The sequence below is a fragment of the Podarcis vaucheri genome (assembly GCF_965113315.1).
Source record: "Podarcis vaucheri genome assembly, chromosome: 9".
Classification (NCBI taxonomy): Eukaryota; Metazoa; Chordata; class Lepidosauria; order Squamata; family Lacertidae; genus Podarcis; species Podarcis vaucheri.
The window spans coordinates 38,919,876-38,947,462 of NC_138767.1; the positions used below are offsets into that span (position 1 = coordinate 38,919,876).

The 27,587-nt window shown below is 41.6% G+C and overlaps 1 long non-coding RNA gene across 1 annotated transcript in view; it reads right to left on the reverse strand.

Moving 5' to 3' along the window:
- The window catches only part of LOC309540715, a 36,404-nt gene that overhangs the window by 4,983 nt on the left and 3,834 nt on the right, over nt 1-27,587 (reverse strand). The window lies entirely within an intron of this gene.

The following is a 27,587-nucleotide window of genomic DNA, read 5'->3' on the forward strand; positions in this document are numbered from 1 at the left end:
ATATTGCACTTACATGATTAAAAGAATGTGCAGTTTGGCCCTGTGCTGTTGGAAGCTCTCCTGGGGATATCACCTATGAATGGAATCTCTCCTTATGAGGACCAATGCTTCTATTGCACAGAGTGAGGCAGAGCTACATAGCAGATCTCACACTAATACATGACTTTTTGTGTGTAACAGCACTCACAGGTATGAAGTACCACCCCCTCTTTCCCTGCTTCTTATGGCAGTCATTTTGCACTAGCACCTATGAAACTTTCTGCATATAGGAGTTCCAGCATCTCGTTTTTTATACCAATCCCCCCCAACTACATGCACACACACACACACACACACGACACAAACAGATAGACAGACTTTAGCCAAGTTTCACAATATGTACTTGGAATCTATGCTCCAACTCCAACAAGCTAACAAGCTTTCCCTAACTTTATTTTACCTGTATTCTAGGAAACTGAAGGTGATTCTGCGTTCTCGTTGGCACTGCATTAACCAGCTGTTCATCCAATGCAATTATTTTGCAAGTGTTCAACATCAATTACATTCTCTGTTCTGCACACGGCTTCGCCATTTTATTTTAAAAACAAAAGTGTTAATGGGGGGGGAGGCATGGGGCGTGTATAGCAGAGAAAGTAGAAATGCTTCTGGCATAAGTCAAGGTTTTAGCCTGCAGGCAAAACATGAAATAGCTGTTAAATGTGAGGGGACCAAAAGGAAAAAGAGAGATAGCAAAAACAACCATCCCAGGAACCTCTGCTAATGACCACCATTTGCCCTCCTGTGACATGTTCTGTAACTAATAGCACATGACAAAGTGTGTGTTATGGGCTTTAAAACCGGAAATTGAGGGACATCCTTGTTGGAAGGCTAAGTGATTTTAGTATATGAGTGAATTCACGATGAAATCATACAAGGCTCTAAATCAGAGATGGGGAGCCTGTTTCATCACACGCAGCTCCCTAGAATACCAGGGGCATAGTGGGCCCCACAGCACCAGAGACTGCGCTCAGGAGCCCTCCTCACCTCACCATTCCACAGCGAGGCAAGAGGATCACTGAAAGGATCACCTGCTAATGTGCTATTGATGTCCAGCGCTTGGACTAAAATGAAATTATATTTGTCTCTGTGTCTTTTAAAATTACTTCTTAAAACAGAGCTAGCCGTTTTCTTACTGCCTGAAATTTGGGGAGGGGGGGTCTGATTCCTTGGCAGGATGTAGTAGAATGCTCAAAAAGGCCAATTCCCAGGAAAACAGCGAGTCACAGAATCAGAAAAGCAACTGAGTTTTTCATTGGAATCGGTGGAAGACAACAGATTGGAACAGCAAAACAAATGAAAAGCTAATACACGAAGCAAAACGAACCTGGTTTTTAAGAACTAAAATATGAAGCAACTGAGGCTTTCAGTCTTAAAACGAATGGAAGAAACAAGTGTACTTTTCCTGGCATATGTATATTATCAATTTTCTATTGCCTCTGGAGACCCAAACCTAACTTGTTTACTCACATACATTCTTAGATCTATAGATCCTATCAGCAGTACTGGCTATAATTGTGTCTAGCACCTCAGTTTTTTATTATCAGCGTGATCATCCTAAATCCTGTTTTGTCCTCCAGCCCATGCATAGGAAATGCCGGGGGGGGGGGACAACTGAGAAATTTTGGGAGTTTTACTTTTGGGGAGTTAGTCTCACAAACTACAAATCCCACCATTCTCCCCCCCCCCCCGTCTTACAGAGGGGAGTCACAAAGTTGTACGGTAGTTTCCTGTTCAGAGTGCTTCCTGGTTTTGCCATAATATTACTTCTGTTTGGTTCAAATAAATTTCACAAGATCCTATTACAGTCCAGTGAAAAATATTCAGTATAGTACCACATTTATCTCAATCATCTACAACACAGGTTCCCAAACTGTGACCACCAGTTTTCCATGAGCTTCATCCAGGTGTCCACAATGTTTTTGTGAAGAACGGCAGGAGCAGTGGCTGTGAATGGCTGGAGTGGCACATTAAATATTCACCTTGATTATTAATTTTGTATTTTAATTTTTATTATTATAATTTATATATAAATTCAAGTTGTAAGACAATAGGATACAATGCAGGAAAGAAAAGAAGCGAGAAAAATACAACGAAAAACCATGCAGCATTTAGCACTAAGTGGTCCATCATGAACATCAGGAATTTTTCAATGGTCCATAGGGAAAGAAAGTTTGGGAAACTGCTGGTCTAATATACAGGCAGTGACCAAATTGTGTGGAGTGGGAGGGATATGTTCTGGAGGTTCTCCATACAATCAAAGGGGCAGGAGGGCAGAGCTACTGCAGTTGCCATTCCTGAAATCACATAGCTTCACCCTGGCCCACCCTGACATCCAGGTCTGCTAACCAAAAACCTACACGTAGGATCCTCTCAGAGTAGGAACTTTCCCATATAATACATAAAGGCAGCTACTGACTTCACGCTATAGTTCATTTTGGAATTCGCTTCCTGTTGCATCCTCTTTATCAAGAGCATTTTAAGCTGATTGAGTGAAAGTGTCTCCCTTTTTAAAATGATTTGTTTACTACCATTTGCCAGGCAAGAGTTTCCCACAATCTCTCACTTTCTCTTCATGCAATTTTGCCATCATTCCAGATATAATATAAGGGGCTGACAAAAACAAACAGCCATACAAAAACTAGGCGCTTAGCCAGACATTTTAAACTTTGAACTCTGCTAAAAGGGTAAATGTTTCACACAGCACAGCTTCTCCCTTCTTCCTCTTTTCCTCAAGCTACACAGAGTTTTGTCAAGAAACGGACTAATTAATGTCCTGGATGGAACAATTTCAGCAATAAATAGTATTCCTGGAAAGCTTGGGTTAGAATAACTTGGATTAGTATCTTACTTCTAATTAAAAACAACAACAACAACCCAAAGTTTCTACTCCAGGAGTAGCCAGCACAGGCCACACTAACACGATACAGTCAGCTCCATGGGGGGGGGGGGTGATCAGAGGCATCCATTAAATTCTGAGCCAGCCCCACCGCTGTTGTGTGATGGCATCAAGGAAGGGCCAAGGATGTGTCAATGGAACCACCACTTTGTTAAAGTCCTGTTGGGCAGTGGCTGGGATCAGGATTGCATCCTAAACCTTGCCCTGCATGGATATTCCAGTCAAAATTTTCAGCCCCATTTTTCTTACTTTTGACATTTTAAATCTTTAATGTGCTTGCTTACCCAACTGGGAAAATTTGTAAGTCAAGTAAGTATTTTTCAGACATAAAGGTAAAGGGACCCCTGACCATTAGGTCCAGTCATGGCCGACTCTGGGGTTGCGGCACTCATCTCGCTTTATTGGCCGAGGGAGCCAATGGGTCATGTGGCCAGCATAACTAAGGTGCCTCTGGCGAACCAGAGCAGAGCACGGAAATGCCGTTTACCTTCCCACCAGAGTGGTACCTATTTATCTACTTGCACTTTGACGTACTTTCGAACTGCTAGGTTGGCAGGAGCAGGGACCGAGCAATGGGAGCTCACCCCATTTCAGCAATTTGAACCTCCGACCTTCTGATCAGCAAGGCCTAGGCTCTGTGGTTTAACCCACAGCGCCACCCACGTCCCTCTTTTTTCAGATGTATACGCAGCTATTTATTTAATGAATTTCTACCTAGCCTTTTTGAGAAAGCTTCTCAATAAAGAAGCTTACAACAACATTTAAAGCCACAACAATATTAGAATGTATAGTAATGAAATACTAATTCCATTACTACTCTAATACAAAAACCAGCAGCCAGCATGAAGCAATATAAACCTTCAGATGGCAATTGACTTAGAATCTCAGTTGATAATATTTGTACATTATAATGGACAATAATGGCAAATTCTGTATGTCTGAGCCTCTGAATACTCAGCGGAGACAGGTTAAATACATTGTGTAAATAGATACAAATGGCATGTAATTCTTTATTACTGTTGCAACAGCGAAGTGGGTTTGTGTCACTTTTTCAAAAACAGAAGCACTTGGAATTGTAGACACAGATTGTTTCTTTTAGGAAGCTCAGAAGAAGAAACTTGTTTCAACAACATTCCTCCAGGAACTGAACATCCTAATGCCACGTTTTTGCAGAAGAACAAAGACGTTTGCCCTGTGCAAAGACACTTGCCCTGAAGTGCTTCATTCTGCATTGTTTGGGCTGCATAAATGCTTGCTGTTTTTTCTAAAAGGCTTTACTGCCTGTTTGAATCTCATATGTTTCAAATGGGTTGTGGTTACCCTACAAAAATGCTGGAAGGCCGAGCAGTGGTGCTAAGGAGTGTCATTCAGTCAACTGACACTTTTCCTTTTTTTAAAGTAATATTTATTAAACAATTAATAAAAATACAGAACAAAAAGACATTTAGTAAGAAAGAAAAAAGAACAAAAAAACACCAACAAACAGAACAGAAAAAAGATTAAAGTTTTCATGTCCCATACTTCATCACTAGTTTCTTGACCTCCTCACACCTCCCTTTTTGTATTCCAGTTCAAATATTTAGTTCAGCAAATCCTTACCTTCTATCCTTAACTTTACTCAAGATCTTAACCTATATTGAAAATACATTTTCCCTCATTATCTATATTTACATATTCTTATTAATCTTTTTACCAACACCACTTATTTTCCATCCAACGTCCATTTAACATTCATAAATTTTACAGTATTTCTTTAGATATTCTTTAAAATTTTTCCAATCTTCTTCCACCAACTCCTCTCCCTGGTCCCGGATTCTGCCAGTCATCTCGGCCATTTCCATGTAGTTAATCACCTTCCAACTGACACTTTTCCTTCCTGGGTTCTCTACGAGAGCAAAACTGAGATCAAGGAGGAGAAAGCAGACAGCCTGGAGTCCTGGACCACCCCTTGAAGTTGTTTTAAGTAAGAAGACAGGAGGGCTCCAGGTTGGTGTCCTATTTGTCCACTGGACCAGGCCCCATTGGTTCTAGGCACCCCACAATATTATGTGTGTTTCCATCAGTATCTCCACAATCAGAGCCAGGTGATACAGGGAACAAAGTAAGCAACATCAGGCACCAGCTCCGATCGAGTGAATCACATTTACAAAGTAAACAGCAGCCACAAAAGTAGACTTTCCTTCTAATGCAAATAGAAGGCGGGGGACAATCCAGATTTATACCATGGGGGGTGAAGGGTTAAAGTGCCCCTTTCATGTATCACGCCAGGTCCCAATCCAAAGCAGGGCCTCTTGAGCCTGCTTTTAACTTTAAAAGGAGCCACTCAAATCTAGTTCAATCCTAGCTTGAGTGTTCTAGTGGGTTTTGTTTTGATGTCCTTCCAAGAGATAAAGACTCATAACTTTCACAGCCTTTCCTTCTGAAATATCAAAAGAGCCATCCAAGCTCAAAGCAGATCAAAGTTGTCTTGTCTTCCGATATAATCCAAAGGCATTTTCAACAGGAGGGATTCATCAAGTTTCCTTTATGTTTAAGGAAGACTGAACACAGGAAAAACAGAAATGGCATGATTACATGCTGATAGATCATATCCACCAACAAACAGGAGGTGCAATAGTTGTGAGCCAACTTTGCAGAGTTACATAGCTGTAGTAAGTACACAGAGTGATGACAGCAGAACAACATGTGCTTAAAATCAGTCACATATATTCTTTCAGCAGGACCAGCCTGAAATATTTTGCTGCCTGAGGATGAAGGGCAAAATCCTGCCCCCCCCATTCCAGATGAATCTTATTTCACCACTGGCAACAGACCAGCATCTTCTGCTATGCACGAGGGTAGCAATTTACTTAGGATATCTAGAGCAGATCACAGAGAACACCCAGTCCCGCACCCCATCTCCCAGCATCTACCACCTGAGATAGCTGCCTCACTGTGTCAAACAGTAGGGGTGGCCCTGTCTAAGTTTATCCCTGTGCAAGCCGTTTTTCACTTGATTTATGCCACTTATGTGCTTCACACTTTGAACACAGTGTGCCTCACTCCCCTCCTCTGCCACAGGACAGTCTTGATCTGAATCAGGGGAGAGCATGGCTATATATTTTTTTGTAAAGCGAAACAACAAGGAAGGGAAGTCAGATGCTGATTAAAGTTGCATCTGGTTTAGCAAAAAAAAAAAAAAAAAAAGCTTCCAAGAGACAGGCATTGCATTTATAGGCAACTTCCCATTTACGTACGTTTGAGGCACGCACCACCGCACATGTGCTCATTGCCATGAACCAAATAGTGGCATGAAAGGGGCAAAAACAGCCCTTAAAAATGTGAAATTAGCAAAAATGGCACAAAAATAGTGTCTAGCAATCCCACAAGCCTTTGCAAGTGCAATCCCAGGAGCTTTTGCACTGACCTTTGAGGCCTGTGGACAGCTGGAGTTTGAGCAAGGAGGTTTGGAGGGAGCGATTGTGGTGGAATTTGGTGGGGGTTTTTTTTAAAAGAGTTTTCCAAGGGTTTCCAGAGGTTTAGAGGGTGCTTGCAGGCATTTTCAAAGGTGTTCCCAAGATACGCAGTTTCATTTAAATGCTCGGTGCCTTGGAACATAACCCCCAAATAAATGGGAAGTTGTCTGTAAACTGCTGAGGAGGAGAATGAATGTCTGTGGGAGAATGAAGAAAGCTATCTATCACACAAGGAGTCACGCAATTAAAATTCCAGTAAAGAACTCTGCCATGGTGTAGGATGCATATATAACCTGATATACATAATCAGATGAACTGGCTGGGGCTGATGGGAGTTGTAGTCCAAAATACGTGAAGGGCACTAGGTTGTCAAAGACTGTTAGACAGTGAAGTTCTTTTTTTAAAAAAGTTTCTATTATTAAAATAGTTCAGCATTAATACACACATATTGCGAATATACAAGCATACAAACATACATTTCATACAATCCTTAAAAATGTTCAAACATACCTACACTCATTCCCACAGATAATTCCTTTTCCCATCACCATCCACCACCCCTCACCCCACCTTTGTGTTAGACTTCCAATCTACTCAATTGCAATTTCTTTCCACTTCTATTGCTTTCTTTCACATACCTTTAACCTAATTTCATGCTTCTTTTTCTATTACACATTGTTATCCATCTTATTTAGTATTTCAGTATTTAAAACGGAACTTGTTTATTCTAATAGGAGTTCTGATTTTTCAATATGGTTTCAATATGAACACCTTCCAGTCCCTGTCTACCTTCTCTTTTGAGATCCTTCCAATTTCTCCCATTGTTTTGGATATATTGTAATACTCCAATAATTTGGCAAGCCACTCTGTTTTTGTTGGTATAATACCACTTTTCCAATTTTTCACAATCAGTAGCCTTGTGGCTACTGTTGCGTATAAATATAATGTCTTGTCTTCTTCCTTTCGACTTCCGGGTACCAAAGAGTGAAGTTCTATATGAGGTGTTGCCATTTGTATGAAACGAGATTATGTATATTTCCCACAAATGACTCTACCTAATATAGAACAGACAGCCTTCACCACCCTGGTGCCTTCAACATGCTTTGGAATACAACTCCCATGAGCCTCAGCCAGCTGGAGGATGGTGAAGGCTGAAGTATAAACACTGCAGAAATGTCCATTGTTTCTGTGCTGGGTGTCATCTATAAAGCTCTGGAAAGCTTCACAGATCTGACATAAACACTTAGCGGGATGCCTAAGTATTTAACATGTTCTTTAAATTTTTATACTCCAGCCTTAAGGAGCAAACCAGTGACGAGCCTTGGCTACAGCACACTTTCCAATTAATATGGATCTGGTATGTGAAAGGTGAGCCACTTGGGATCCTACAATCCCTGAATAGCCCCAGGAAGTCTAGAATATGCCAGAGGGGAAAGATACCTATATACGGATGACCTAAGGAAACCTGTAGAGATGTCTTACTGAGAAATAGGTATGTACATTTCTTTTGGATTATAATAGCTGACTGTATAAATGCACTTAAATCATGTGTTGACTCTTTCCTGTGCATCTATAAAGACCTTGTTCTTTTTGACAAGCTCACCACAAATTTGGGTTCTCTTGATGGCTCCTCTGCCAGGCAGTTTCCTGGACAGGGAAAGCTGAGTCCAGCTATTTAAAGCCTAACTTTCCGTTTAACGTTCCAAGCATTGATTAAATCTCACTTTTATTAGACCCTGTAATTTAAAGAGATCTGCCCCATCCCAAATTAATAACATCATCATGGCTGACGCAGATCAGTGATGTACAGAGGCAGAGCTGTCCCTCTTGGTATAAGTTGAACTCTGGAAATCCTATCTCTGCATTTTTGGTCAGTGTTTTTCCTCTTTCATTGCAAAATGTCATAATCCAACGATTAGGCCATGATGAAATTCAGCAGCCATCAGACAAAATGATTCCGTGGGTAGTAGATCCTTTGGGGAGAGGCTGATAAATATAAAGAACTCCAGCTCAGTCTCTGGGCAAAATGAGATTGATAAATGAAATGTCTGTAGTGCACAGTGCTCACTTCCTGTCAGAGAAACACCACACTCCCCATTGCTTGTATTGTGATATGTCTGACTATGTTTAGCAGCGTTTGCCAGCAGGCTGCCTATCAGAAGGACCAAATCTGCCATTTAACACATTGGGTGTTCTGTCAGCACAAAATGCTGAAGCCGTTAATTGGCCTAGCCCAGACTGCTAATGTTCGAATCAAACATAAATCTAAGTAACTTAAATGAATTCAGACTGTCATGTCTACTAGACTTGCAAAATAACAGTGGTTACTTTTTTAAAAAATAAAAAGGAGTTCAAATGACTCCAAACTAAACCACCACAAGTATAACCCTCTTCTTAGAGTTTTCTTTCATGATGTGTATTTACCATATATTGAGATTCATTTCTAAAACATATTAAACTGATAACAGATTTCGCTGTGATATAATTATGAAGTCCACTGATGAACCAGATAAACCAAATTTTGCTCACATTTTGAAAATACTGCATTTTTACAAAAACTACCAAAAGATGACCAGCTAATGATAATAGGATCCCACTTTGGTCTTTTGTCTTATATAATTTGTTGATTTGGAAGTCCCATTCTTTTTTAAACCAATCTTTCATTTGGGAGGTGACACTTTCTCCAATAGCATTGTTATTTTAAACCCTTTTGGGATTTGCGGACAGTGTGTATATGAATGTATGTCAAGGGTCCCTCACCACCACCACTCTGTTGTTTTTGGATGCAGAATCAGTTCAAAAGGGTAAAACTAAGCAAAACAGAGCACCATATAACTTAATGAGCCTTTAAGATATATTCACATATACATACTACACCACATAATTTAGAATGCTGTACTAATTATCCATCCTGTTCAAGTCTTCTGGGGACAATCTACCCATTATCTAAGAGAAGGGAAACATTTCAATGAAAAGTTTCTACATCTAAGCTGACACAAATGATCTGGCCTGGCACTGATCATGATCACCAATAAATTATTTCAGTGGTTGGAAGGAACTATTTAGTCGTTGGTGAAGCTATAACAAATAGACAGACAATGTGGCACCATTTGTATGAAGGGCAGAAGTTAGGACTGCATTCATAGCTACAGGGATAAAACTTCCACAATCCTTTATAGTATCTTTCCCCTCCTGCTACAAAAATGTGTGTGTAGCTAACGCTAATTGAATCTTGGTGAACGCAAGCTAATTGAGAAGAATGAGCTTTTAACTATATTTGGACAGTACTTTTTTTAGTTACTATTTGCATTTACTATTTATTAAGGTTGCATACCTTCACCCGAAGATCACAGGGCACTTCACAGGGGGGGGGGGAAAGCAAAATGACAACACAAAATGCACAACAAAACAAAAATAAACTAATAAGCTCACTCCTACAAACACATTTAAAGGGCCATAGAATGTTTAATCAGCCCAAGGCCTGGTAACAGAGAAACGTGTTTGCCTGGCACCTAAAGATATGTAATGAAGGTACTAGGCAGGCCTCCCTGGGCAAAGCATTCCACAAATGGGGAGCCACCACAGAAAAGGCCCAGTCTGGTGTTACCACCTTCCAGGTCTCTTGCGCAGAGGGCACACAAAGGACCTCAGGTTATGAGAGCTGGATTCAGGTTGGTTCATATGGGGAGAGACAGTCCTTGAGTTAAAGAGCAATGCATCTTTACTTGTGTAAAGTTCCTTCCCACATAGAAGTCTTCTTTTGATCGGGAAGGCTGCCTTATCAAACTTTCTGATCCCAAGGAGGCTGAATGGATTTAGAAGTCCCCTTCAGATCTTCCTTCTTAATGCAAAAGACTTTGCTTCAGACAGCCACGCTTCTCCTCACAGAGAATGATGGGCCCTTCTTAAAGCTTGCTTGCATGAGCAGCAACAAGTCCACAATAAGCTGTTGTGTAGAAGTGTCCGCAGACATAGCCACAGTGCATATAATATGCAGAATAATGATAGTGAATTGTGTTCTTAAGCCTCTAGTAATATTTCATTAAACTTCCTTTTTCTGAGGTTGTACCCAGAATGCTTAGTGTAGCGCTGAAGAAGGGCCATAGCTCAGTGGTACAGAATCTGCCTTGAATTCAAAAGGTTGTGGGTTCAATTCCCAGCATCTCCAGACTCCCACCTAAAACCCTGGACAGCTGCAGCCAATCAGGATAGACAATACTGAGCTAGATGGATCAATGGTCGGGCTCAGTATAAGGCCACTTCCTATGTTCATCCTAAAATTTACCTTACATTTCTTATATTAATAGGGAAAGAGAACACCACATTTCAGAGATTATCTAAGACTACAAATGACCAGAAAATTATACCAACAAATGGAACACTGAAGAGTACATCTTCAAAGCATGCAGGGTCAACTAAATACATTTTGCTGTCTGAGGCAGAGCAACAAGTTATGTACTGTCCCTTTTCCAAGTCAAGGGTGCATAAAACCTAAGGCTAGCCAAGATTTTTTGCACCAAAGACAGAAAATTCCACAAGTGTCTGTCCCCATTTCCTGGCAGTATCAATATAATAACAACAAATTAAACCATTAGCAATTTTTTGCCCTTCCCTGATGCCCCAAATCTGTTGTCTGAGGCCACTTGTCAGAGCTGCCCGAGGTCCCAGCTCACAAAGGACCAACGCCGGTTCGTTGTTATATACAAAAGTCTTTATTGAAGTTCAGTTCTGCTTTCACAGCCGCAGCACACAGCTCTACGTCTGAAACTCTAGACCGCTGAAGCTCCGTCTGAATCTCCTCCCCCCAGACACCAGTTTAAGACTCTGGCCTTGCTCCACCTCTTCCTTTGCTCTTTCCTCCTCTGGTTCTGCCCGTCCGCTGGTGTCTTGCCGCTCCTAGACTCTTCTGATGCTGAGTCCCCTGAATCTTCCCCCTGCCTCCGGCGGGCTTTAGGACCTGGTTCCCAATCCAGATTTTCTGCTGTCTCACACGCCTGTACATTCGAACTTGGCGCGCACGCCCAGCCGGCAACCTTCCTCCTGACCGTTACACTGCTCTTGTCACTGCTTCCCCCTTCGGGGGGGCTAACTGGACCTGACCTCCCCTCCGTTCCCCCACTCTCCGATAGAGGCGTGGTCAGTCCTGACTCATCTTCTCTCCCTGCTGGAGGAGACGCTGGCCCTGACACATGGGACTCTTCCCCCCCCACTACGCTCTGGTGGGGAAGCTGGTCCTGATCTCCCGCTGCTGCTTTGGGAGTCCCCGCTGGCCCCTTGTTTCTGGTGCGTCCCCCCTGGGACCCCCCTTGCCCTGACCATCGGCGCCTCCTTCTGGGAATCTTCCGATCCGCTAGAGAAGCTCATGGAATCTCTTGGGTCGCTGTCATACTCCCCTACGCTGCCCTCAGATTCTTTCCCTTCGCTCTCCATTTCCTTCCTCCCCTGTGCCTCTGTTCCTGAGCCCCTGACACCACTGTTTCACTCTGTCTCATGACAGGGCTGGCCCCGAAAAAGTGCAGTCTTAGCTTGTTAGGGAAATCTGGGTGCATTTTTTCAGAAAGCGTCCATTCACAATTTCTTTTGTTATTATTACTGTTTTCATTTAAACTGCAGTGGATTCATTTCCACAGTGTGATGATTGCAGAAGACAAATAAAAGTGGAACTGTAAGCAGGTTAAGTTACTGGCTTCAGAATCCTGAAATAGCAAGCAAGTTTACTGCAAAAGAGACATCACCGCCTCATTTAAAAGGAAAAGAAGAAGAAGAAAACCCAGATGGCTCCCTGTCCCATATTTAAAGTTTTGAAAGAGCTTGGCAGATGCTTCCTGAGGCTGTAGATTCCTTATTTGGAAATAAAATGGTTCACAGAAAGCAAAGGGGAGGGGGAGGGAACATCTTCTGAGAAGACTCAGACCTTGATAAGTTTGAGTTGTCCAGTGTCCTAGCTAGAGGGGAACATGGTGATATGAGAGCTGATGCTGCAGTCAAGAAGTCAGAAGTTATTGAATGTTTGGTTCTGGGTGTTTGCTTCTTATGAAGTTAAGAGGACTCGCCATTTTATAAGTGCCTGCAGCTCCCCAGTCACATTTACTGGGACTGCATGGAGCAGGTGAAAATCGTAACGGGAGCAATTTTTCATAGTTTTCTCAGCAACAAACTATTAAACAATGACCCTGTATTTTGTTCTTTCAAGGTAGTTTTTAGTTCTACAAAAATGGGGACTTGCAAGTTAAGTCATGGCAGCCAGGGAAGGTACGATCTGCGTAGGAGTGCTGGTAAGGAAGAGCAGTAAGCCACACAAACGCAGCTCAAGCTGCTAAACATGCTCATTCACTGAGATAATTCGTGAAGATTCCATAGCTGGTGAATCATCCAGAAGACTTACTGCTGGCTTTCTGCGACTTTGGGGGTGTTTTTAAAATATAGGGCAAATACCAATTCTCAATAGCCTTATAATAAGCATAACACATGCAACATTGCATCATAATTAACTTACTAATTTGCCTAGACCCACACAGATAATAGTGGCATGAAAGCTACATATTTAGAATTGTGTCCAGTTAGATTTGGAGGTGCCCAAGGACCCTCTCTTCACATCCAGTTAGATGTTTTGATAGGCATCCTTATAGGATGGCTGTGTCTCCTATTTGGGCAATAAAAGGGTTTTGTAATGTTTACACATTAATCAAGGTACCACCTGCTCATCCAAGTGGTTGCCCATTCAAACAAACACACTAGCCCTATTCAGACGACAGTTAGGTAAAACCAATGGGGAAAAGTAGCAAATGTGTCTTACAATTTGTATGCATGTAAGACTCTTTACAGGGATGCGGGTGGCGCTGTGGGTTAAACCACAGAGCAAAGTGCAAGTAGATAAATAGGTACCATTCTGGCGGGAAGGTAAACAGCGTTTCCGTGTGCTGCTCTGGTTTGACAGAAGTGGCTTAGTCATTCTGGCCACATGACCCAGAAGCTGTATGTCGGCTCCCTCTGCCAATAAAGCGAGATGAGCGCCGCATCCCCAGAGTCAGTCACGACTGGACCTAATGGTCAGGGGTCCCTTTACCTTTACCTTTAAGACTCTTTACAGACTGGGGACCAATACCTGAAGACCGGGGGACTGGAGCCAGTGGTGTAATCCCATATCCTTCCCCATACAGTGGTACATCAGGTTACAGACATTTCAGGTTACAGACTCCGCTAATCCAGAAATAGTACCTTGGGTTAAGAACTTTGCTTCAGGGTGAGAACAGAAATCGTGTGGCGGCGGCGCAGCAGCAGCAGCGGGAGGCCCCATTAGCTAAAGTGGTGCTTCAGGTTAAGAACAGTTTCAGGTTAAGAATGGACCTCCAGAACGAATTAAGTTCTTAACCAGAGGTACCACTGTGCCCATCTTGCTTTTATCTGAACTGCTGTCTAAAATAAGACTAATAAGCAACCAGAAGGTTCATGAACTTTGCTCAGTGTTTTTCATTAGACACTTTTGTTATACAGTAGTATGATTTAGTGGAAGTAAAGACCAGTGACGAAGCCAACATCATTACTAAACTAGACTGGCAGTTGAATCATACCCCAACACTGGTTGACAGACCAGCTTCCTCCACTGTATCTGAGGGCAACAGGTTAATCTAGGGGGCACAGGGCAGGCCATACTGCAGATATAGTCCTGTTCTCCAACACCAGACTGCCATTCCTCAATACTCCAACATCTGCCACCCGAGGCAGCTGTCTCACTCTACCCAGTGGTAGGGCCAGCCCTGTTGAAATTTGAGTAAGGGCAAATCTAGAACCCCGGTAGTTGTTCATTGAGTTATTCTAAATAAACGATCTTTTGTGATGAGGCTATACAATATTTTCTAGGACTGGGTGATTAAACCAAACAGGCGTTAATCCAAAATACTATCAAAGAATGCAATAAAAACAAACTAATTGCATCATGTGTTGCTCGTTGTTGTTTGTGATCTCAAATGGTGTCTAAAAAAGGACAGCCTCTCTCCCATTCTGCCCAGGGTTATTCTGGGTTATTATTAATCACTGCATAGGATAAAATAGCAACTATAAAAGCAAAATAAATCACAAAAGACAAGTGCAAGGAGTCCACACAAGAAGATATGAGGCTCCAGTCCTCTCAAACTGCGGAGTTGTAATTAAATCCCTAGATACACCGAAAAGAGTAAGAAATGTGGACTTTAATTGCAGAGGCTTTTAAAGCAGAGTTTTTACTTTTAGAAAGTCACAGCATGCTACAGCGGAAGATCTTAATAGAAGGAAAGATGAAAGGTAGAGGAGTTTCAGTTTTATAACTTCTGCTTTATAAGATGCTGTGCATTAACTGTCAGCCTCCACAATTGTGCCTTTTTTTTGTTCTGTTTTTCTTTTTGGATTAGGGTTTTTTTTTAAAAGAAAGATGGACATACCACAGTTATGCTAATCATGAGTGGAAAATATGCAGTGAAATGACAGGATAGGGTTAATTTCATTTCTTTATTACATTTCAGACCCTGCCCCATGTTATCATCACCACAACCTGAGGTAGGTTAGGCTGAGAAATGGCACCTGACCTACAGTCAGCCAGAGAGCATCATCATCATTATTAATTAAATTTATCTACCACTTTTCATCTGTAGATCTCTGGGTGGTTCACAACATAAAAATGCAAGATAAAAGCACTACCTCAACTTATAATCCATTGGCCCAACTTTTGCAACAAGAAATGGATGGAACGGAATCTGAAATCAGGGCTACCTGCGCTTTGTTGTTTGTAACAGATTCAGTTATAAAAAGGGAAAGTCTCCTCTTCGCAAATTAACACCACACAGAGCAGCTAACACAAGTTGTAAACTGTCCTACTTAAGTGGTCACAATGAAATATGTATATCAGAAGTCTGTATGTTAGAAACATAAAGGGGAGGGGAGCAATGAGTAAATCATTGAAGGAGTTAAGTATTTCAGCACTTCGCAGGAAAACGAACACCAATAAGGAACCCAGATCAACGAACACCAATAAGGACTTTTAGCCTGTCTGCTAAAAGTATTGTGTAAAAATAAGTTTCCCAAAATATAAGAGAACCATACAAACATGGATCTCCAGTTCCACCAGGCATGACATCAGTTTCTTCCCGAAAACAACAGAATCCTTTCCATCTTCTCATTGAAACAATATGCCAGCATAAAGGGGCCTCTTCTCACCAAAGCCATCGCTTGGAGCAAAATGCTAATTAAAAGCAAGCCTACCTTTCTTCTCCATCTGCCCAGCTTTGCTCTTGAAACAAACCACTTATATTTACTTGTTGTGTAAAGTGTTTTGTTTATACTGTTCAGTGTGGTTGTGTGGTGCTTTTTATCCTCTTTCTTTTACTTTGAAAGCTTAGGTAATGTTTTGGGAAAATATGTATCAAAATGGTTAAGACGCGAGTCCAAATGCCAAAAAGAAAAATATTTAGCTGCATATGAAAACCAGAAAGTTATGTTTTTCATCTCTTCCAGAGAGAGGGAAAAAAGAAGTCTGGCTTCACTCACTGACAGTAAGTGGGTGCAAATCCCAAAAAAAGTCAGACTCGCTTGAAATCCTACTAAGCAGAAATCTGGCATTGAGAAAGTCGTATGTGGTTTCAAATATGAAATGGAAATTCACCTAACTTTCTATCCACAGGGGGCCCACAGCCCTGATCCAAAAGTTTCTTGGGTTCCATATTCCATATGGCCCCCAGAGTCCCACATCAATAGAAATTGCTTCATTTATTTAGGCAGTATCCACACCATACATTTGAAGTTCTCTTATACCGTTTTAAGCCGTCATGGCTTGCTCCCAAAGAATCCTGCAGTTTTAAGGATGCTTAAGAATGACTAGGAGACCCCTCACAATTCCCAGCACCTTTAGCGGACAATAGTTCCTAGGATTCCTTGTGGCAAGCCATGACTGTTATGGGTGCTTTAAATATAGTGTCAATGAATACTCTCCATGCCTAACCCCATTGTGTAAGTGAGCATTCCCCACCTGTGAGGTTCAGGAGGAAGTTGCTGCTCAACATGGTGTCAGGATCAGGAAGGAATTCAACCCACTTCATCAAAGGCATGAAATGTTCCCCTGAATTAGAGGTTTGCAATGCAGGATAACCCTGATGAAGTAGACTGTAGTTCACAAAAGGTTTATCTCGTAATAAATTTGTTAGATTTTAAGGTCTACAAGACTGTTTGTCATATTTCCTGCAGCAACTCCTTCTTGGTTACCCCCTGGAAATGGTTGAATATGGTTTTTAACATTTTTGAAAATGTAAAACATAACAAAATAAGTTCATTCTCTTTTCACCTTATATAAAGTACCAGCAGCCTCATTCCTTGGGGCCAAATCAGTGCAGTTTTGAAATGTGGCTAAAATCAGTGCAATCTGAAATGTCCAATTTGACATCTGGATCCAAAATAGCATAAATGAAAACCTGCTCCAAGCATAGATGAGAACCTGCTCCTTCATCTCAGGAGCCATCATACAAAATGGGGAACAAACAACCAAGTTTCCAAAATATATAATAGATGGAGTTTTGGCTGGCTTTCTCTCTTTTATTTCCAGTTAAGAGAAATCTTATACAGCCATGAGTGGAAATCCGAGTCACACCACGGAAACATTTTCTTTCTGTGCCCTAAATTACTTTGTCCTTCCTTCATTTTCCAAACAGATAAGTTCTGACCACCAAAAAATTGGCAGCAGAGCAAATCACGAACGGGAAACAATCTACTTTCACAGAGAAATGAAGGAAAACTGAACTGTTGCCCTTTTGCAGTATATTTAATCTTTACTAGATATTACAAATATTTAGTCAGAGAATCCTGATGTTTAGCTGAACTGCCCATCCAAGAAAAATTAGGGAACACTAATAGCTATGTGGTTTAATCCCACTCTATGTACTTAGCACTTAAAAAGAATTTAAAGTATTCATCATTGCACAGGAGGGGAAGGCAAGCAGGTGGGTACCTATCCATGTGTGTGTGTTTGTGTGTTCACAAAAAGGCATCTCCCAGCCATATAAAGCTGCTTGTTTGATTGCGGTTACTCTGGAGATGAAAAAGAAAGAGTGCACTGGTAGGACTGAGGGCGAGAAGTGGGGGACACACACATGCAACTTGCTGCAATGCCAGTTCCCAGGAAAGTTTTGCTGAGCTATTGGATTCTCAGGTGCTACCCTAAAACCAGACAGCATGAAGACTGATTGTTATGGACTTGTGTTGGCAAGCAGACACCGCTCATTTATAAATAAGAACATGGTGGTCCCTCTGGCAGAACAAAACTAAAGGGAATGACAGGATGTTACTAAGGGAAAGTGGCTGGAAATAGCTACATTTTGTGAGGTTCTTGGAGCTGCTGTTTATATTTTGTAAGGGGCCTTTTTTTTAAAGCCAAAAGGCAGGAAGGATGTACATCATATACACAGCATGGTGAAAACTCCTCCTGTCTAGAGTTAGAGGTTAAGAGACACCCAACATCTAGCTTAGGTGTGGGCCACATTTGCACCATACATTTAAAGCGCTAATTCACCACTCTAGTCATGGCTCCCTGTATTCCCCTCACACCCTATTCACCTTCCCTGAGTGGTTTAACAACCAATCTCTCTTGGAATAGTAACTCTGTGATCTCCTAACATTTCTCTGCATCCTTAGCCAACTCTGGTTCCCAGGATCCTTTGGGGGAAGTCATGACTAAAGTGGTATCATAGTGCTTTAAATGTATAGTGCAGATGGAGACCACACCTAGTCTAGGTGCTGGGTGAGTTGGGGGTGGCTCCTCACCTCTAATACGGCCATGGCCTGTGTTGGAATTCACAGTGCCCTGAAGGCTGACAACATTGCACAGAGAGTGGAACAGAAAGATTCAAGTGACACCATTTTCAACTCCCCCCTCTGCAAATTGTGGTGACAAAGTGTGTCCATTGTTTACTACAGGAAATGGGCTCACATCATTGGCTACTGCAACACCAACAAAAGCAATGGTGACTTTCATTTCTATCTTTTCAAATAAATACCCTTCACATTGTGATATCTTGAATCCCCTTTCCCTTGATAAACTGGTGGCAGGAACTTGGCCAGTCCAGATTCTTCAGAGATGCCAAAGAGTCTTCAGAGATGCCAGCAGATCAGCCATTTCTCAGGAGTGGGTGCTTTCGAACACTGAACTTTTTGGGATGGGGAGGGAGCATGGGAGGATGGGTGCTGATGTTCTGGCCCAAATTCAGACTTATGATACCAACATACTGTGACTACAACACTGACCTGAAACAGCATCTTGTAAAAGAATTCAGTAGCTTCTAAATCAGACAGATGCATATCCTGTACGTATGTACCCTACAGACACTTTTCTTTAAAAAGTGTGTTTGTGCTGGATGTTGTAGGAGCTCCAAAGTCCACTTCTAAGCCACCAGGCCTATTGCCAATCCCAATGGATTCCTCATCCATAAACAGCACTCTTGAGCTACTGGGATATTTTCTTCTTCATAAAAGTGTTCTGTAACCAGATTGCGTCCTGCAATTCAGGCCAATGTAGCCTTCAGCTACATAGCGTGAGGTAATGGCTTTTTCTACCTGCCTTGCCCCACCGTCCAGCCCTAGGAGCCTTCATAAGGGAGCTGTTTCCAGAGGAAGAACTGTGAGGAGAGGGAGACTCTGTTTGCCATCAGCAGGTGGTTGATTCCATCTTTGCTGCCGCACCTCCAGCCAGAGGTACCTTCTGAAGGGAGTTGCTGCCATGGGCATTATTTGGATGTGTATTTCAATGAGCTGAATACAGTGAAGGTTATAAGTCATGGGGTGTGGAGAGAGGTTGTGTATGAACTTAACAGTGCTTAGTTTATTTTTGGGTTTCTATTTTGTTAATGTTGTTAATATTGTTTTAAAGATTGCAAATGCTGCATTGATTTGACTTTTGCTTTAACTGTGACGTTTAGCTTATTGTTTAGTTGCTGCTTTGTTAGCAGTGTTTAAAGACTGTAATTGTTTCACTGATTGTTAATTATTCAATATGTTTTATGTTGTATTTGTGATGTTCTATTATGTTCTATCATGTTATTGTTTGTAAGCTGCTTTGGGAGTCATTTGAATGAAAAGCAGCATAGAAATATAAAAAAACCAAATCAATAGTGAGCCTCATGGCTGAGGAGGAAACATAAATCTGGATCCCACACTGGCAAATCACAGGGCCCTGGTCCCCGAGTACTGGACACACAGCAACAGTAATTTTGTACACATAGAGTTAGGCAATTATTAAAAGCTGGATCATTGTAAACTAATTAGAATTCCTACAATTATTTTTAAAGGTAGTGTTTTTAAAGGACTTAAAAAAAATTAAACTCAGCTACCAGGCATATAGTTATTTTTTGCTACCATTTCCTAAAGAGCCACAATATTTTAAAAAGTTGTACATCAGTGCTATAGACAATTGTCCTTCATTGCTTTGAGAAGGTCTGTGGTGCTTTTAATCATCTAATATGCTCCACTGCAGGAGAACACCCTAGAAATGGAGAAATGCATATATATATATATATATATATATATATATATATATATATATTTGTTTTCGTAGATTTATATATATATGCCTTTCCCCTTTTCCAGGGTGTATATATATATATATGTTGCTGCATGTGCTGTGTGCGTATGGATTGGGTGTCAACTGAGTTACATTTCTCCCCAAGGTGTCATGGGTACTTGTCTTACCAAATTTGATAGAACTGACAAGGGTTTTCATGTAAGAGTGGGAAAAGGGGAGGGCAATGTATAACTCCCCATCACCTTGTCAAGCTGAGTGAAGGCAAACTCCAGCGTATTCCTTCACAAGTGATGAGGTGTTCCGGAGTCATTAAAAGTCATAAAGTTAGACTGCAACTATGCGCCATGCATACGAGATGAAGTCAGCCAGGGCTGTCCTCCTTGTAACAGGTGAAGGCTCCTCTTCCGTACCCTTTCAACTCTCAGACTGAACCACGGGATCCGGCTGAGTTGGAGCACTTTCTTTGCAGTGCACTTCGGAGATTTCACGAGAGCTTTGGCCTGGCTTTCTGCCACCTGTCTCATTAGGCAAGTATCTAAGGGCTTTCACACACACACACATTCCCCAAATATCTGACACTGCTAGCCTACTGTCATTTATTCCTGCTGCTTCTCCCTTCATAATAACATTAAGTTTCTAACTAACAATGATAAATATCTATGGAGAAAAACTGGTTTCCTCCTGCTTGTGATGGCCTTCTCTTGCTTGTGATGGCCTTCTCTTCTCATTTCTCCAGGTAAGGAGCATAGTTTTATTTTTGCAGTGATGAAAGGGGCTAACAAAGGCACAGCATAATTTTCAGAGTGCTCAGGCATTAGTGGGCCATACTAATGTAGACTTATATGAAGAACAATGCAATCCTGCTCATGTCTGTTCAGAAGTAATAATAATAATATTATAATAATTTATTATTTGTACCCTACCCATCTGGCTGGGTTTCCCCAGCCACTCTGGGTGGCTTCCAACAAAGATTAAAAATACATCAAAATAAGTAAGTTCAGTGGGATTTACTCTCAGTTAAGCAGGTGTAGGGTTGCAGTCAAAATGCATCTAGAGTTTGACTTCATTGACTTCACACTGCATGCTTAAAGGCTACACCTATTTAACTAACAGCTTCCTATCCAGTATTGCTTGGGAAACAAACAAACAAAATCAGTGCAGTTTTAAAATCAGGGCAGTTTTGAAAGGTTCATTCTGCCATCTTGTTTTAAAACAGTGTCTGGTTGCATCCAAACACAGCAAAACCTGTTCCTTGATCTCAGGAACCATCATGAAAAGTCTAGTTACAGTATCTTAAAAGGTTTCCAAATGCCAAACAAACAGGTAAACAACTTTCCTAAAATGTATATTAGATTTTTGTACAATGTATTTTTGGCCCTTTCTTCACAAACTGATTTAGCAACAGCAATGGTGATGGTGATAATTGCAAATGTCACGAGAAACAGCCCTTAGCAGGGCCAGCCCACTCAAGAAGCAGAGTGAAGCAGCCATCTCAGTTGGTGGAAGCCCCTGAGGTGGTGCCCCTGTGAGTGCCTTGCCACTTCTGCCACCAATTTCTGGAGAAATCTCACAGAGCACAAGAGATTTCACTAGATTTCAGCAAGATCATAAATTGGCACTGATGCCTGTGCTGCTTCTCCCCCAGCAGCGGAAGTTGCATGGCAAGAGATGTGGCAGCAGTGCCAGGGGCAGTGGCAGCACAGCAGATGGCATGTAAGAGCAGCGTTCCACTTCCCATCTCACCTCATGCAGTGAAACATGACATACGTCTTATGTCCCTTAGTACATCAGTGGGTTGCATATTCTTGAATCCATGGCTATTGCAAGAGACTAATGACTTCTAACTTGTGGCTACCAAGTCGCATGCATTTAGAGCTAAGGCAGAGAGAAAGCAGTGCACTGCTTTAGAAATCTCAAATTGTTTATCTGTCTGCCTGCTTAATTTGCATTAGTAGGTTTTTTTTAAGCCCTCTTTGTTTAGTTTTACCAATTATTAATTTTGTATCGTGTTAAGGCTGAAAGCAGCAATTCACTGAGTAGATTAAATCAACGTGGTAGTCTTTTGTGCAGCAGTTTTAACATTTGAAATCAATAAACCACACCATTTGGCACAGTCCTCGGGGCTTTTGGTGCCAGTGTGGAGATTTTCCCTGCATTTTGGAGCAACCATGTGAATTCCAGCTGTTCTCCATCACCTCAGTCATATGGAAGTTATTTGCAGCAGGTTCCCCGTGGTGGCAGAATTGTATGGAGCCTTTAGTCCTTGGAACAAGAAGAAACCTGCTGGATCAAATAGAAGACAAATATAGTCCTGCATCCTGTTCTCAGAGTGGCCAAGCAGATGCCCATGGGAAGGTTGCAAGCTGGACTTGAGCGCAAACTGAATTCTCCCCCCTTCTGATTCCCAGGGTCTGGTATTCAGAAGCATACTTATTTTGACAGTGGAGGTGTAACACAGCTACGTATATTGTGGACAGTATCCACTGATAGCTTTCTCTTCCATGAATTTGTCTCATCCTCTTTTAAAACCATCCAAGTTAGTGGTCATTATGCTATCCCAAGGGAGCAAATTATTCCGTAGTTTAACTACGTGCTATTTGAAGTACTTTCCTTTGTCTATACTGAGTCATCCGACATTCAGCTTCATTGGACGACCCTGAGAAAGAGAGCATAATGAATGATGGTTATTTAATTGAATGTCTGTCTCTTGTAGCTTAGCCTGCATCATCACCATGCCTGGGTGAGTTTCCAACCTCTTGATGATATCTTAGATCACAGAAAAATATGCGACAAGCATTGACCAAAAAAAAACCCCTTGGCTATGATGGATTGAAAATACTGTGTGAAAAATTGTGTGAAATGTGTGATAGACAACATTGGCACTCTTCTAGAAAAATAGCTTCATTCCCACTGTTGCCTTTTGAGGCATATGGCACATGTGCATGGTGTCATCATGCATAAACAGGAAATTAAAATAGTAATGCCAGCACAAGTTGTGAATAAGTCAGAACACATTTAAAAGAAAATCCCATTTATTCCAGCATGTCTTCCTCCAGTAAGTGTGATTGGGATCATGGTTCAAATCCATGAATTATGATTCAAAATTAATAGCATGTATAGTCCCACTGGCAGAGGGTTCAACATCACTGCAAGCTACTTTGCGTTTGCACAAAGTCGGTCCTTGGTCCCCATATCTAGTGTGAGGAGGGAGGTGCATGTTGTGTTTCTTGGCAGTCCTCACTCCTGAGACAGAGCTGCTTTTATTTATAGGAGGTGCAAAGCCACTGCTTTCCTTGATGCTCTGTTGAAAAATCCAGGCAGCCGTTTATTTTAAGCCACATCCAAGATAACAAAGTGACATTATCAGCAGTGCCACCACAGGGCAGCTGCATTTATTTATTTATTCAATGGGAGAAAGTGTTACAGAGATGCAGTGAACCCTCTTGAAAAGCTAGCAGTGCATAAGTGGCCCAATAATAGAATTACATGCAACTATCTTCTTTGCACACTCTTGGCCCATGGAAGTGCTGCTGACAATACTTTAGTCTCACAGATCTTGACATAACTGCACCAGTGTATATGTCTCTGCTTGCTATAGTTGGTGTTTATATAATATCAACAGGGGACCGTAGGGCAGTTGTAGAGCACATCCATCAAGTGCAGAAGATTCCTTCAGCAGAAGGTCAGAGACCTCCAAGTCCTGGACTACTGTTGCCTGTTAGACAGACAAGTTCTGGGCCAGAAAAACCAAACATCTGATTCAGTGTAAGGCAATTTCACATACTCATTTTGCACATTTAGAAAGTCATTCCTTCATCAGTTCTGCTACTGCCATGCTAAAGGTAAAGGTAAAGGTACCCCTGACCATTAGGTCCAGTCGCGAACGACTCTGGGGCTGCACACTGATCTTGCTCTATAGGCCGACGGAGCTGGCATTTGTCCGCAGACAGCTTCCGGGTCATGCGGCCAACATGACTAAGCTGCTTCTGGCGAACCAGAGCAGCGCATGAAACACTGTTTACCTTCCCACCGGAACGGTACCTATTTATCTACTTGCACTTGATGTGCTTTCGAACTGCTAGGTGGGCAGGAGCAGGGACCGAGCAATGGGAGCTCACCCCATCGCGGGGATTCAAACTGCCGACCTTCCGATCGGCAAGCCCTAGGCTCTGTGGTTTATACCACAGCACCACCCACGTCCCTGCCATGCTACCAGGGCCTAAATCAAGCTTTGACTAATTACATGAGAACCCAGGTTTGTGGTTTGTCTCACTCCAAACAAACCACAAACTCATTGTTACCAAGTTTTGCTTCCATTCGTGCTTTGTGCAAAATTTTACCCTTGTACACTAGGCTAATTTCTACACCCTTGTGCGAATTAATTGAAACAAAGCATTTTTTTTTATCTTACTTGTAATTCTGTACTCAAAGCAAACACAAAAAGTCAGTTTGATCATTTTTTATGTTTTAATGATGCAATCGTTATGTCAGCAGCTACTGTATTGCATCAGATTGTAAAATACTGTCTGACTGCCGTAGTGTATGATGCAATCATTACATCAGCAGTTACAGATCTGCCAATCTGCCAATCTCCCATTCCCACCACCCTTCTGAGTAATACCCCTCCTCACCTTCTCACTATATAGAAGGATCTGGCAACTTCTGTTTCAGTGTATCTGAAGAAGTGTGCATGCACACGAAAGCTCATACCAAGAACTAACTTAGTTGGTCTTTAAGGTGCTACTGGAAGGAATTTTTTTATTTTGACTATGGCAGACCAACACGGCTACCTATCTGTAATCAGCAGTTACAGTATTTCATCAGCTTTTGATTCGACCGCCGTTTGAGATGGATGTGACACCTAGGAAATGTACAAAGATTGTAACTCTGCACGAACACACAGCTAAGACGTATAAAGAGATTGCTTCAGTGGTTGGTGTGAGTTTAGCAGCTGTCAGCCGTGTTGTCAAGCTGAAGCAGGAAACCGGATGGGTTTCTCCTAAACGTAAAGGAAAGTGTGGTTGTAAGAAGAAAACAACTCCTAGAGATGATGCTTTCTTGCTTTGACAAAGCAAAAAGGATCCCCGCAAGACGAGTGACACATTGAATACGGATTTGAAGGAGAAAGGAATCCAAATCAGTTCCTCTACAGTTTGCAGGCTCCTTATTGCGGTCAGATGAAAAGCCAAAAGACCTGTCAATAAACAGCGTTTAACCAAAAAAATGAAAGAAAAGCAGTATAAATGGGCAAAAAAGTACAAGGAATGGACGAAAGACCAGTGGAGAAAAGAATTTGTGGGCTACATGCAAAAGTTGCCTCTGTGCTGTAGACTATACAACTATGGAGAAGCCCATTCAGGCGCTGATTCAAGTGTGGTACAGGGATCCAAAAATCAACATTGAATGTTCAAAACTAGTAGACTTCATGCCAAACCGTGTTCAAATGCTGCTTAAAAATAGCGGAGGTCATATCTGTTACTAATGTATGTATATGTGAGTTTTGTACATGTTAGTTTTGTACAATAAACTACTAATTTCATTGTTTGTTTCAATTAATTTGCACAAGGCTGTATATGCACCTCTTTCTGTCCTCCATCCAAACAAGCAGAGTTCAAGGACACATTCCAGCCAGGCAAAAATATTTGAGGTTTGAGGCAGGACCAGTGAGAAGTGTGGCTTGGGAACACTACTGACCAGATACAGAGGCCTGGAAGGCCATATTCAGTCCCTGAGTCTGAGGTTACCTAATCTCATTTTAAATAAATAATATTTAGACATACTGTGGTACCAATTTGGAATTTTAGGTCACTTTAAGCAGCAGTGTTGTACTGCACATTTCCAAAGCTGTCTTTTACTATTCTGTGGGACATTGCAAGAGTTCCTAGTGTTACACCTAAGAAGAGATTGTATGCTGCTCCTATAGCAGCCCTAAAAAATATTACTACCCCACGAGGCAACTTCAGTGATGTATATTAGGCCACCCACATTGGTATTAATACAAATATTTGCTTCTGGTGATTCACTTAACTTCATCCAATATTTATCCCTAAGGAATGTTTTCCAGCTTAGACTATGAGCCTTTGCTGTTGATTTAGGAACCAGATTCAATTAGGAGCCCTGCTTAAAAGCAGTCAAGCAGTAGCAGCAAAGCAATAAAGTGGGAAAAGGCTGTAAAGAACACTTCTGAGAAAAGTGTAAAAAATACTGTAGAATCACAAGAACAGAATGTATGACATGTAGGCAAGTTGGATGTGAAAGTTTAAAAGCCACCCAAAGTCCTTTCTCTTCATGACACTTAAATTGCAAAAGCCATCTGGTCTCGAATTACATTGACCACATAAGGACAGAAGAACCACATAAGGACAGTTTATTTATTTTTGCTGCAGACTAATTGTACAACTGAGGGCTCATCCACACTTCTATTTGTGCCATGATTCTAAGCACAGGTCCGTGATTGCTAGGCATGGGTCTGAAAGTGGTTTGGGGTATTTTTTTGGTCCCACCACTTTCCCCAGGAAAAACTGCTGTTTAATCCTGATCCAATTCATCACAATGGGAAAGAAAATGGTATTTTAAACGGTTGTATCCATTTGTCTGTGGTGGCCCAGGATCTATATCCTACCAAGGAAAATTCATGGTTCTCATGAAAACATACCTCCAACATTTCTCCGATGAAAAATAGGGATGTCCTACCATACCTTCCAACCGTTCTCTGATGAAAATAGAGACGTCCAAAGGAAAAGTGGGACATTCCATTTGAGAACCAGCCTCTCTTTACCTATCAAACTTTTTTTGGATAATGTCCATATTCTCGTCACTTCCATCCAGGAATACCAGCAAGATTTCCTGGGCCCAGAACACTGTATGTGAGTTGACATCCAGCAGCATCAAGACAGCCTCAGGTCTCCCATCCATGGCTTACAGTGTCTGTAACTGTTGTGATTTCACCCAGTTTGAACACTAAAGAACATATGAACTGAAATGATTAAGTGGAGAGTCATCTCTACTCTATTTCTTACTCATTTAAATAGAAGACTGCTTTCTTCCACCACCATTTTCCCATTTTCCTTTGGTAAAAGGAGCCTGAAGAAGCATCACTTCGCGAGTTGCACTCCTCAACAGTGGTGAATGGTGAATTATATCTGAAAACAAAGTTTATCATAATTGGGGCACTTGCAAAGTCTTTTGCTGCTGCTGAATGCTATATGGGCCCAAGGGGTATTGCATGTAGTACAAGAGTAGCAACTCGTAGTCATTAGCAGTGTTGGAGAGGGCTGATAGCTATCCTGTCATTAAAAGAATTATTGTAATTTTAGCTGCAGCATGACAGTCTTTATTATTATTATTTTTAAAACCCTTGTCGTTGAATGATGAGCAAATCCCATCATGTTTCATTACTGTAAGGGCTGGTGTTCAAAACACTGGACCTTACTGTAGTCTGGTTCATCCTTATCACAGAAGATAGCCAATCCAGGCAACCTATCAAACCCTGCCATAGATTGTTGGATTGGTTCCTTTGTTCTTCAAGGTTTTCCTTTAATCCCTGCAATCTGAAGACTCTGTGGTTTCCTTTTCCTTTTTTTTTTTTTTGAACATGGTCTTTCAGAAATTTCACCTGTCTTCAGAAAGTAGCTTCCTAAAGACCTTGAGGCTATCTACCCTT